This window comes from Pantherophis guttatus, chromosome 1 (assembly GCF_059756535.1).
Source record: "Pantherophis guttatus breed Tessera chromosome 1, ASM5975653v1, whole genome shotgun sequence".
Taxonomy (NCBI): domain Eukaryota; kingdom Metazoa; phylum Chordata; class Lepidosauria; order Squamata; family Colubridae; genus Pantherophis; species Pantherophis guttatus.
The window spans coordinates 60,527,276-60,537,178 of record NC_142063.1 but is presented as its reverse complement, the minus strand read 5'-3'; the positions used below and the strand labels follow the sequence as shown (position 1 = coordinate 60,537,178).

The window sequence follows — 9,903 nt, the reverse complement described above, 5'->3', positions numbered from 1 at the left end:
AGGTGCTTTTTTAATAATAATAATAATCCTGAAATTAAACACCAGGCATAAGTAGCCAAATTTCCAATTCAAAACCTGAATTGGAATGAAACTGAAAAAGTTGGCACGTTTGGGAAAATATATAAAGTAATTACATGTGTGGTATTCCCAGGCCATCTCCCATCCTAGCTGTGTTCAAGGCTAGCAAGTACAGCTACATCAAATCATTGCTTAAGTTAGGTGCACTTCTAAAGATTAAAGTATCACAGGAGTGTAGAGAGGAAGTCACTCAAACTAATGGCTTGAGATATTGTGGGGCACATAGTAAAAAAAAAAAAAAAACCAAGCTAAAGAGAGGCTCACCTTGACTGGAGCACTCCAGCCAATCAAAGACTATCAAAACTCTTTCAGCCAAAGCCACCACAACTGATCACTTGGGTGGCCTTGTGCATTAATCAAGGGGGGGTGTTGCTTATGCTTGCCTGCTTAAGGCCAGGCAAAGAAAAGCAACTTCCTCCCTCCCTTCGGCAGTTGTGCTCACCATGCAATTTTACCAGGAGAGGTCACATTATTTGAACTTGGGGGTTCTGGTTTAGAAATAAAAATAAAACAGTTCACAGGGTCTCTGGAACGGTGATAAAAGTCAAAGGCATTAAGCACATTAAGCTGGAAGGCTAGGTCAGTGATTAGTCATAGTACTCGCTGGCAGATTGGGGAAATGAGGAACATGAGGCAGAGAGCACAATTAAATCATTTTTATAACAGAGCAACCTTCGTTTGTGTTCTAATGACAAAATTCATTTATGTGTTCCTTCCTTCCTTTATTTCAGTAATGAATTTGCCTGTTGCAAAGCTTGGAAAGCACTCTACATAATAAAAAAAAAGAATATATTAATCATAAAGCAGTAAGATCATTTAAAATCAAACAATCAGGTATAAAAACAGTAATATTTTAAAAGGAAAAGATGCACAATGTGGAAGCAGAGTAACTGACAATTTCAAAAATGGCGCTTTAAAAAATAAAGCTTATCTTGAGGAGAGAGAGAGATTAAATGGAAAGAATTTGCGACATCTATGCCAAAATATATTTCAATAACTGAGATTTCCCAGTTTGGGGGCCACCATAGAAAAGATCCCTACTTGAAAGTCATCTACAGAATCCCAATATGTGGACATTCAGAGCAAGACCTCCAATAAAGACCTGCCCATCCTCTGCTCCAGGGCAGACATATGATCATGCTGAGCAGAAGCCCTTCTGCAGGTACCCCGAAAAGGTTTTCATAATGGAGGTCTACTCATTCTGAAGTGGTCTATACAAGTATCCCTTGCACCTTCTTTGACAAAGGGAGGGAGGACTTCTGATGCTCCCTGCCAACTTCTCACAAGGAAATCCAAAGGGGAAGCTGTGAGGAAGTCAGAAACTGCTTCTATTCCCACTGCTCTTTTGCCCACCCATAATCATTCTCTGTTTAGGTAAGGAAATATCTCTGAAATAACTCAACCAGGCATGGGCTACCCAGTTTCAAACTAAGTACCATACTTTTTGGAGTATAAGACGAATTTTCTCCCCCTAAAAGTGGGTGAAAATTGTGGTGCATCTTATACACTGAATGTTACCAAAGCCCCACCCACCCACCGGCCTCCACACTTTGGCTGTTTTCGGCCTCTGCATGCCCCGTTTTAGACCCATTCCAGGCTGCGAGGAATGCCACAGCATATCGCCACCAATCGCTGCCTGCACGCATTGCATTTTCAACCTCTGCGTCTTGCGTTTTCGGCCTCCGCACACCCCATTTTTGGCCTCCGCACACCCCATTTTTGGCCTCCGCATGCCACATTTTTGGCCGGTTCCAGGCAGCGGGGATCGGCAGTGGCGGGGATCCCCACCGCCTGGAATTGGCTGAAAATGCGGCACACAGAGGCCAAAAATGGGGCGTGCAAAGGCTAAAAGTTCTGCAATGCACAGAGGCCAAAAATGCAACGTGCAGAGGGGGTGATGGGCTATGGCGATCCCTGTAGCCTGGAACAGCTGATTGAAAGTATTCCGGGAGGCCGATCCAACCGCCAATCAGCTGCTTGTGCTGAATCAGGCTGCGATAACGTGCTAAAGCTAATCTGGCTGTTTGCTTTTTGTTGCAAGGATGTACGCCAGATAAATACCGATAGATGCTGGTAGGCAGAGGCAGAATTTTTTTTTTCTTGTTTTCCTCCCAAAAAAGTAATGTGTGTCTTATACTCCAGATCATCTTATACTCCGAAAAATACGGTACCCTGAGTATATTGCAATTAACTTATCCCTAATTTTATGTTATAAACTTTTTAAAAGTATAGCTTTTGTTAATTTATTGCTGCATTGATTCATGTAAAAATATACTAAATAAAATCACAAGCAGCTTTTTTGTGGCACTTAAAATTAGGGAAGCTGACAAGTTGACGATGTACATATAATTAAGTGATGTCGTCTGCTGACATCTAGTGGTCGCTTACATACATACCTCTGTGTGTGTGTGCGCGTGCATACATAGATACACACACACAAACACACTCATACATAAATTACACAGCAAATTTAGGCTTCTTGTAAGTATTATTCTCTTTCAAATCTTGTAATATTTTATTCAAATAGTGACAGTCTTTGCTGATCTTTTACATATTGCATAGACTTATGCAGTACATGCTTTGATTGCAAGTAGGAATAATATTATGAAACATAATCCTTTTCTTTTAACCTGCATGTTGATAGCTAAACCATATGATATGGTTAAATTCAGAAGCGGGGGGGAAGGCAGGGAGTTGGGGGGGCAAATGATAAAGCAAAATCATGCTGATCTCTGTGCAAGCTCTACCTTTAATGTGTACATATTGTGACATTGCACACAGACACAGGTCATTCTCAGCCTGCAACCACAACTGAATCCTTAATATTCATTGCTAAACAAGACAATTGTTAACTGAATTTTGCCTCATTTTACAATCTTCCTTGCCACGGTTGTTAACCGAATCACTGCAGTTGTTAAATTAGTAACATAATTGCTAATTAAATCTGGCTTCCCCATAGACTCTGCTTGCGTGATCACCTGAACGTGAGACACTGTAACTGTCATAAATACATGCCAGTTGCCAAGCATCTGAATTCTGATCACATGACCACAGGTGCAATGGTCATAAATGTGAAAAGTGATTATAAATCACTTGTCATGCCCCAGCATATAATTTTTATATATTCTGTTGTTGCTTTCTAGCCCCATCTAGTGGCTGGAGGAACAAATACCAATCTATATTGTTTTGAAGGTGACTTAACCTCTTTACACTTCAACCCGCACTCTCAAAACAAGTGCCTGCTGGGAAGCCAGACTCCATTTTCCTTTAGCATTTGAAGGAGGCAGAAGCACAAAGAAGAATCTATCTTAATCTGTGGCAAATGTTCATCCAAGGACTAGTCCATATCCCACACACAGCACAACACTGGTGAGATTTAGATTACTTGTATTTATTAATTGTTATGTTCAGCAGCAACTCAATGCTGCCTGTCTTGTATTTGGTCCTCATTGTATGTATTCTTATTTTCCCCAGTTTCACCACATCCTGTTCTTGAATAAAGCATCCTGATCCACACTGGTTGAATTTTGTCCCATTTTACAAACTTTCTTGCCACAGTTGTTAAATGAATCACTGCAGCTGATAAGTTAGTAATAGGTTTGTTAAGTGAATCTGGCTTCCCTATTGACTTTGCTTGTCAGAAGGTCGCAAAATGTGATCACATGATCTTGGGACATAGCAATTGTCATAAATATGAACAAGTTACCAAGCATCTGAATTTTGATCACATGATATGCAAAAGTCATAACTTTGAAAAACAGTAATCATATTTTATCTCAGAACCACTGAACTATATCTTTCAAAGATCCTGGAGCACCAGGGAACTGCCAGAGGACTGGAAAAGAGCTGATGTAGTTCCCATCTTCAAAAAAAAAGGGGGGGGAAATAAATCCAGGAAACTACAGACCTATCAGCCTGACCTCAATACCAGGGAAGATTCTGGAAAAGATAATCAAACAACGAATCGGTGAACACCTAGAAGCAAACCAAGTAATAACCAAAAGCCAACATGGGTTTGTCAAAAACAGATCATGCCAGACTAATCTTATTGCATTCTTTGACAAAGTGACAAAATTAGTGGACTAGAGCAATACTGTCAATATAATTTACTTGGACTTTAGTAAGTCTTTTGATAAAGTAGGCCATAATCTACTACTAGATAAAGTAGGAAAATGTGGGTTAAATAGCATCACCACCAGATGGATTCATAACTGGCTGACCAACTGCACTCAACATGTAGTCCTCAATGGAACTGCATCTATATGGAGGGAAGTATGCAGTGGAGTACCCCAGGGCTCTGTTTTAGACCTTTAATCAATGACTTGGACGAGGGGATACATGGGGAACTCATCAAATTTGCAGATGACACCAAGCTGGCAGGAGTAGCCAACACTCCAGAAGATATGCTCAAGTTACAGAAGGATCTTGACAGACTTGAACATTGGCTGCTATCTAACAAAATGAAATTCAATGGTGAAAAAAGTAAGGTTCTACATTTAGACAAGAAAAACAAAATGCACAGGTACAGTATATGTGGTACCTTGCTCAATAATAGTAACTGTTAGAGAGATCTTGGCGTCCTAGTGGACAACCATTTAAATATGGGCCAGCCGTGTGCAGCAGCTGCCAAAAAAGTCAACACAGTTCTAGGCTGTATAGACAGAGGAATAGAATCAAGAACACCTGAAGTATTAATACCACTTTTTAATGCCTTGGTAAGGCCACACTTGGAATATTGCATTCCGTTTTGGTCGCTACAATGCAAAAAAGATGTGGAGACTCTAGAAAGAGTGCAGAGAAGAGCAACAAAGATGATTAGGGGACTGGAGGCTAAAACATATGAAGAACAGTTGCAGGAACTGGGTATGTCTAGTTTGATGAAAAGAAGGTCTAGGGGAGACATGATAGCAGTGCTCCAATATCTCAGGAGTTGCCACAAAGAAGAGGGAGTCAAACGATTCTCCAAAGCACCTGAGGGCAGGACAAGAAACAATGGGTGGAAACTAATCAAGGAGAGAAACAACATAGAACTAAGGAGAAATTTCCTGACAGAACAATTAATCAGTGGAACAACTTGCCTCCAGAAGTTGTGAGTGCTCCAACACTAGAAGTTCTTTAAGATATTGAATAGAACACTAGAATATCTTTAAGAAGATATTGGATAACTGTTTGTCTGAAGTGGTGTAGGGTTTCCTGCCTAAGCAGGGGGTTGGACTGGAAGACCTCCAAGGTCCCTTCCAACTCTGTTATTCTATTCTATTCTATTTTTCAGTGCCATTGTAACTTTGAATGGTCACTTCAAGTCAAGGACTACCTGTAGTAAACTGATTTACATTAAAATGTATGATGATAACTTAAATAAGAAAAGTCATTACACAGAGCAGGCCATCCTTAAAATGGCCTTTCTAATATGTTTGGGGGCAGTTTGATTGGCTTTGTTTGAGTTTGGTGTTGGTGTGAGCTTGTGCTTTGTTTTTTGCCAGAAACAGTACAAATGACAAATCCTGTGATCCTAGCAAAACATGGCATTTTTGCACATAATCAGGGCGTCAGTTTAAACTATGAATCTTTTTCTGGCTTCTGAAATGAAGAAATAAAGATAAAGCAAAAATGTCCTTTTTTAGAAAAATACCAATCTGAATGAGGTTCCAATCTGTTTGAACAGAGGGACTTCACAGTTTAATCCCAGTCCTACTTCATATTCCATAAGCATTATTTGTTGGCAACGGCTATGCACTCTGGAAAGAAAGCAAAGGGATAACTACTTACCTAATTGTGAAAGATAATTCTCACCTGGCAAAGTAACAGATTGAAACTGAAAGGGTAGGAGAAAGCAACTAAGAACTTAAGTACTTTAAATTAACCGTGTATAAAGTTAACATCTGAAAGCAAAATTCAGAACTTTTAAATTATGAAGCTAAGAGAGGTTTTCCTGATTTTTATAAGGTGATATATTATATTTATTATAATATATTGAGAAATATACAGGAATTGTTAGGTTATAGGATAACAGGTTTCAGTCAAATATTAGGAAAATTTACCCAGCAATAAGAGTATTTCAACAATGGAACCAACTACTGAGTGGTGATGGGTTTCCAACTTTCAAGCGGAGGCTAACCAACCACCAGTCATGAATGTTTTAGTTTGGATTCCTGCAATGGGCAGAGCTGAATTCAATGTCCTAAATAGTCCTTCCCAACTCTCTAATTTTATGATTCTATGATATATTTAACAATGTATACTTTATTTTATTTTAGTTCTAGTTCTTCTGCACCACTCAAAGAGGACACAATAATTGAAAAACTTTACACAGCAGAAAACCACACATTGGTCAAATTCCAAAATATAAAGACAGCTGCTTCAAGGAACTAAAATCAGCAACAGAGCAACTGTAACACTTATACTTACCGTATATACTGCTTCGTAGTGCTTTATGGACCTCTCTAAACAGTTTACAAAGTCAGCATATGCCCCTCAACAGTCTGGGTCTTCATTTTACTGACCTCGGAAAGATGGAAGGCTGAGTCAATCTTGAGCCGGTCAGGATCGAAGGAATCGAACTCCTGGCAGTGGGCAGAGTTAGCCTGCACTATGCCACCACGGCTCTTAAGTAGATTGCTCATTGTCCGTTGTGATGCAAGCTTCATGTTTTTCAAGGTATCATGACATCACATGGATGTTCAAAAGGAATAGGGATTACATTGCAGTGCTCCATCATTTTGACCTATCCCTATAGGCACTGCTAGGAAGGAATAATTTCCCAAGTCCCCAGAACAAAGATATATAGGATTTTAATAATAGCTGCCAACACTCTGAACTGTGCCCAGAAACAAATGGTATGTCAGCGTTCCAGAAAAACCCAAACTCTATTTAGGCTTCTGGCCTAATATGGCTTCCAAAGTTGATATGGTAGACCGTAGACTGCAGAAAAGCTGGAGTATGGTCCCATGAGAGTCAGCCCACTATCTGTTTTGCTGTTACACTGTAATAAGTAACTGAAATCTCTTTTTGTTAAATCTCCCCATATAGAGTGTATTCTATTTTTTTTTCCCAGTACACTAGTCTCTTTTTCATGTAATTAAAGCTTTCCACATGGCCATCAGATTCACACTCAAACCCAACAGTTAGCAACATTTGTGTGCTGCTGGGCTTGCTCTGTTAGTTCCTCCTCTTTTCCCTGAACCATCATTGCTCTCTCTAGCTGGCTAGTGGGGGAGCGCTAAAAATGGAAGCTAACCAGTATTCTATCCCCCTCCTTCTTCTGATTAAAAGGAAACTAACAAAAAGCAAAAGTCAATGTGCAGAGGCATAGCAAAGCTGCCTCTCGTGGTAACCAAGAAAACCAGAGAAGAATGGCAAGGTATCGTAGCATGTTCACTTCATAAGAAAAGATAAAATTCCTATTATTTCTGTCAAAAGAGACTGTTACCGCTATCTCCCCACCCCCACTCACCCCGAAAAAGGCTGTTTTGCGTCATCTCCTCCAGAGCAGTATCCAAGCCAATTAATCTCTGAATTTAATAAACTCAGCAGGTAGGCCCATGAGAAACCCTGCAGTATTATGGGGAAACATAAGAACAGCAGTCAACTTGGTTCAGTGCTTTCGTTGTGTACTGACAGCCCAAAGATTCAAGTTACTGTATCCAGATCTGGCAATCTCAGGAGCAAGAACAAAGGATACAGTAGTCAAACTTGAGCAGAATCATGCTTGGTTGTTGCTGTTATCTAAGCACAGGTAAACTCCGAGTGCAAGGATGCAACCCAGAGCAAGTCCAAAATGAAAACCTGATTTTTCAAAGCAAATATAACCTCATTTTTAAAAGGTTTAACCCCAAATCCATAATTTGTCTCCCTTGGCCTGGATTAATTTCAAATGGAATGAGTGTTCACCTAACCTATTACCATTTAGGTTCCTAATTTGTTCTTTCCTATTGCATAAAAAAAAAAGATAAGTGAGGGGAGTATCATTCACAAAATAATATCAACGTATTCCAAATTATAATCTCAGTAGAATTTCATTTACCAGAAAAATTACTTATACTATAGGATGGTTTTTTGTAGTAGCTTAAAGTCTTGCCTCCAACTGCAAATATTGGTGTGGGTTGTTGTTGTTGTTGTTTAATGAGCAAGAGGTTCTGGCTTCTTGCATTCCCATGAGGATAGTCTGAAGGATGAAAAGGAAATTGGCTGCAGGTCATTCACCTATGCCATTTATGTCTCTAGTAAAATGTCCCCCTGCACCATCTTCTGGAATCAGTCTCAAAGAAGACATAGCTTGGAAAAATTTGAACAATGTCAGCCAAATCCTTTTTAAAAATGTCATTTGGTGTTAACATTCAGAACAAATTGGGTCTTAGCATTATTGTACAGAACAATTCCCATGGAGTGCAACAACATTCCTCCAATTTAGCATTGAGGAACTAGCAGTATTCCAGATGTTGTTGGATGTCAAGCCCAGTCAATATTATTACCATTGAGTAATTATTGGAGTTGTAATCTAACAAAGCTTTTGCTATTCTTTCTCAACAAATGAGCAGAACCACTATTCAGCAGTAGTCATCATATCAAAATGCCACAGTTGATGGTATTAACAATGATTGAGTGAGCTAGAAAATCCAATATTAACCTAATCTAATAATATTAACCTGTCTGAGCTACGGATCATCTTCTGTGTACCCAAAGGTTTTGCAGCCTATCTTATTGCATATCTATATTTTGGTTGTGAATTATCTCATCCTTGTTTGCACATCATCCTTTTTTTTTCAAAAGATAGATATTTTTAATGCATATTTTAATATACTAATATCTCAGCTGTAACAATATCTTAACAGACTTGTCTGGGCTCAGAAGTTAAGTAGAATCAGGACTACAGTAATTAGTTCTTGGATGGGAAATTTCCCAAAAACATCAGGCCTGAATGGGAAGCTCAGAATAAAGAAATGGCAACCATTTCCACATTAATACCAAGAAAATTATGTGGCTGTGATCATGAAATCATCAGAAGTCAGGTTTGACTTAAAGGAGATGTTATTTTAAGTATTCACTACCTGGATTTTATCATTAGCTATGTTATACTTAATCCCCCCCCTCTCCTTCCAGTTTAGTAAATACCTTCTTTTAACAAAACTTTTTTTAAAATATATATATATGCTAAAAATGAGATGCTTTGTTCCCAGTTAATATAGATATAAGCTGTGCTAAGTGGTCTAATCCAGTAATTTTACCTTTCTTAAAATTTAAAACAGTATGGACCAGCTATTTAAACACTCTAATTTTTAAAACATCCATTATACGTGGAAAAAAGTAGATAATAACAAATGGAGATAAATAGCAGGTTCCAATAATGATGCATTGCATTACTCCACAATTTCAGACTGTAATCATGGCTGGGAGGGGAAGGAATGAATTCCCTAGAAATGAAACATGAAAACTTGGCAGTGTGCCTCAGAATGGGTCAATGGAACGTTGGGCAGAGAGAAGGCCTTACTGTATATAGAACTAACACAAAATTGTCAGTATTCTTAGATGTGGGTCTTCACCTGCAGCAGTCCCAACAGGGATTGGACAAGAAACAATTGAGGGAAAAGAATATATTTATCCTTGAGGAAAAAACTGAGAGACTACAGTATAAATGGCTACTGAAGAAAATCACAACTTCTTTGAGCCAGAATACAGAACAGAAAATTATGGGAAAGCAGATTCCAAATGAAGATTTTCCTAATACGCTAACAAGAAGAGATATTTGATAGTGGAACAATTACCAAGGAAGACAGTGTTTCCTCATCCCAGAGTGCATTCAAGCAGAGAATGTTTGATGTGAAATGA

At 38.9% G+C, this 9,903-nt stretch overlaps 1 long non-coding RNA gene across 1 annotated transcript; it reads right to left on the bottom strand.

The window, feature by feature from the left end:
• Window positions 1-768: 768 nt before the first annotated feature.
• LOC132710609 (uncharacterized) lies at window positions 769-6,638 on the bottom strand. Its single transcript, XR_009621285.1, has 3 exons — window positions 6,487-6,638; window positions 5,711-5,816; window positions 769-845 (listed from the first exon to the last, which is right to left on the bottom strand). It is a non-coding gene; the product is annotated as an uncharacterized LOC132710609 (long non-coding RNA).
• Window positions 6,639-9,903: the final 3,265 nt, after the last annotated feature.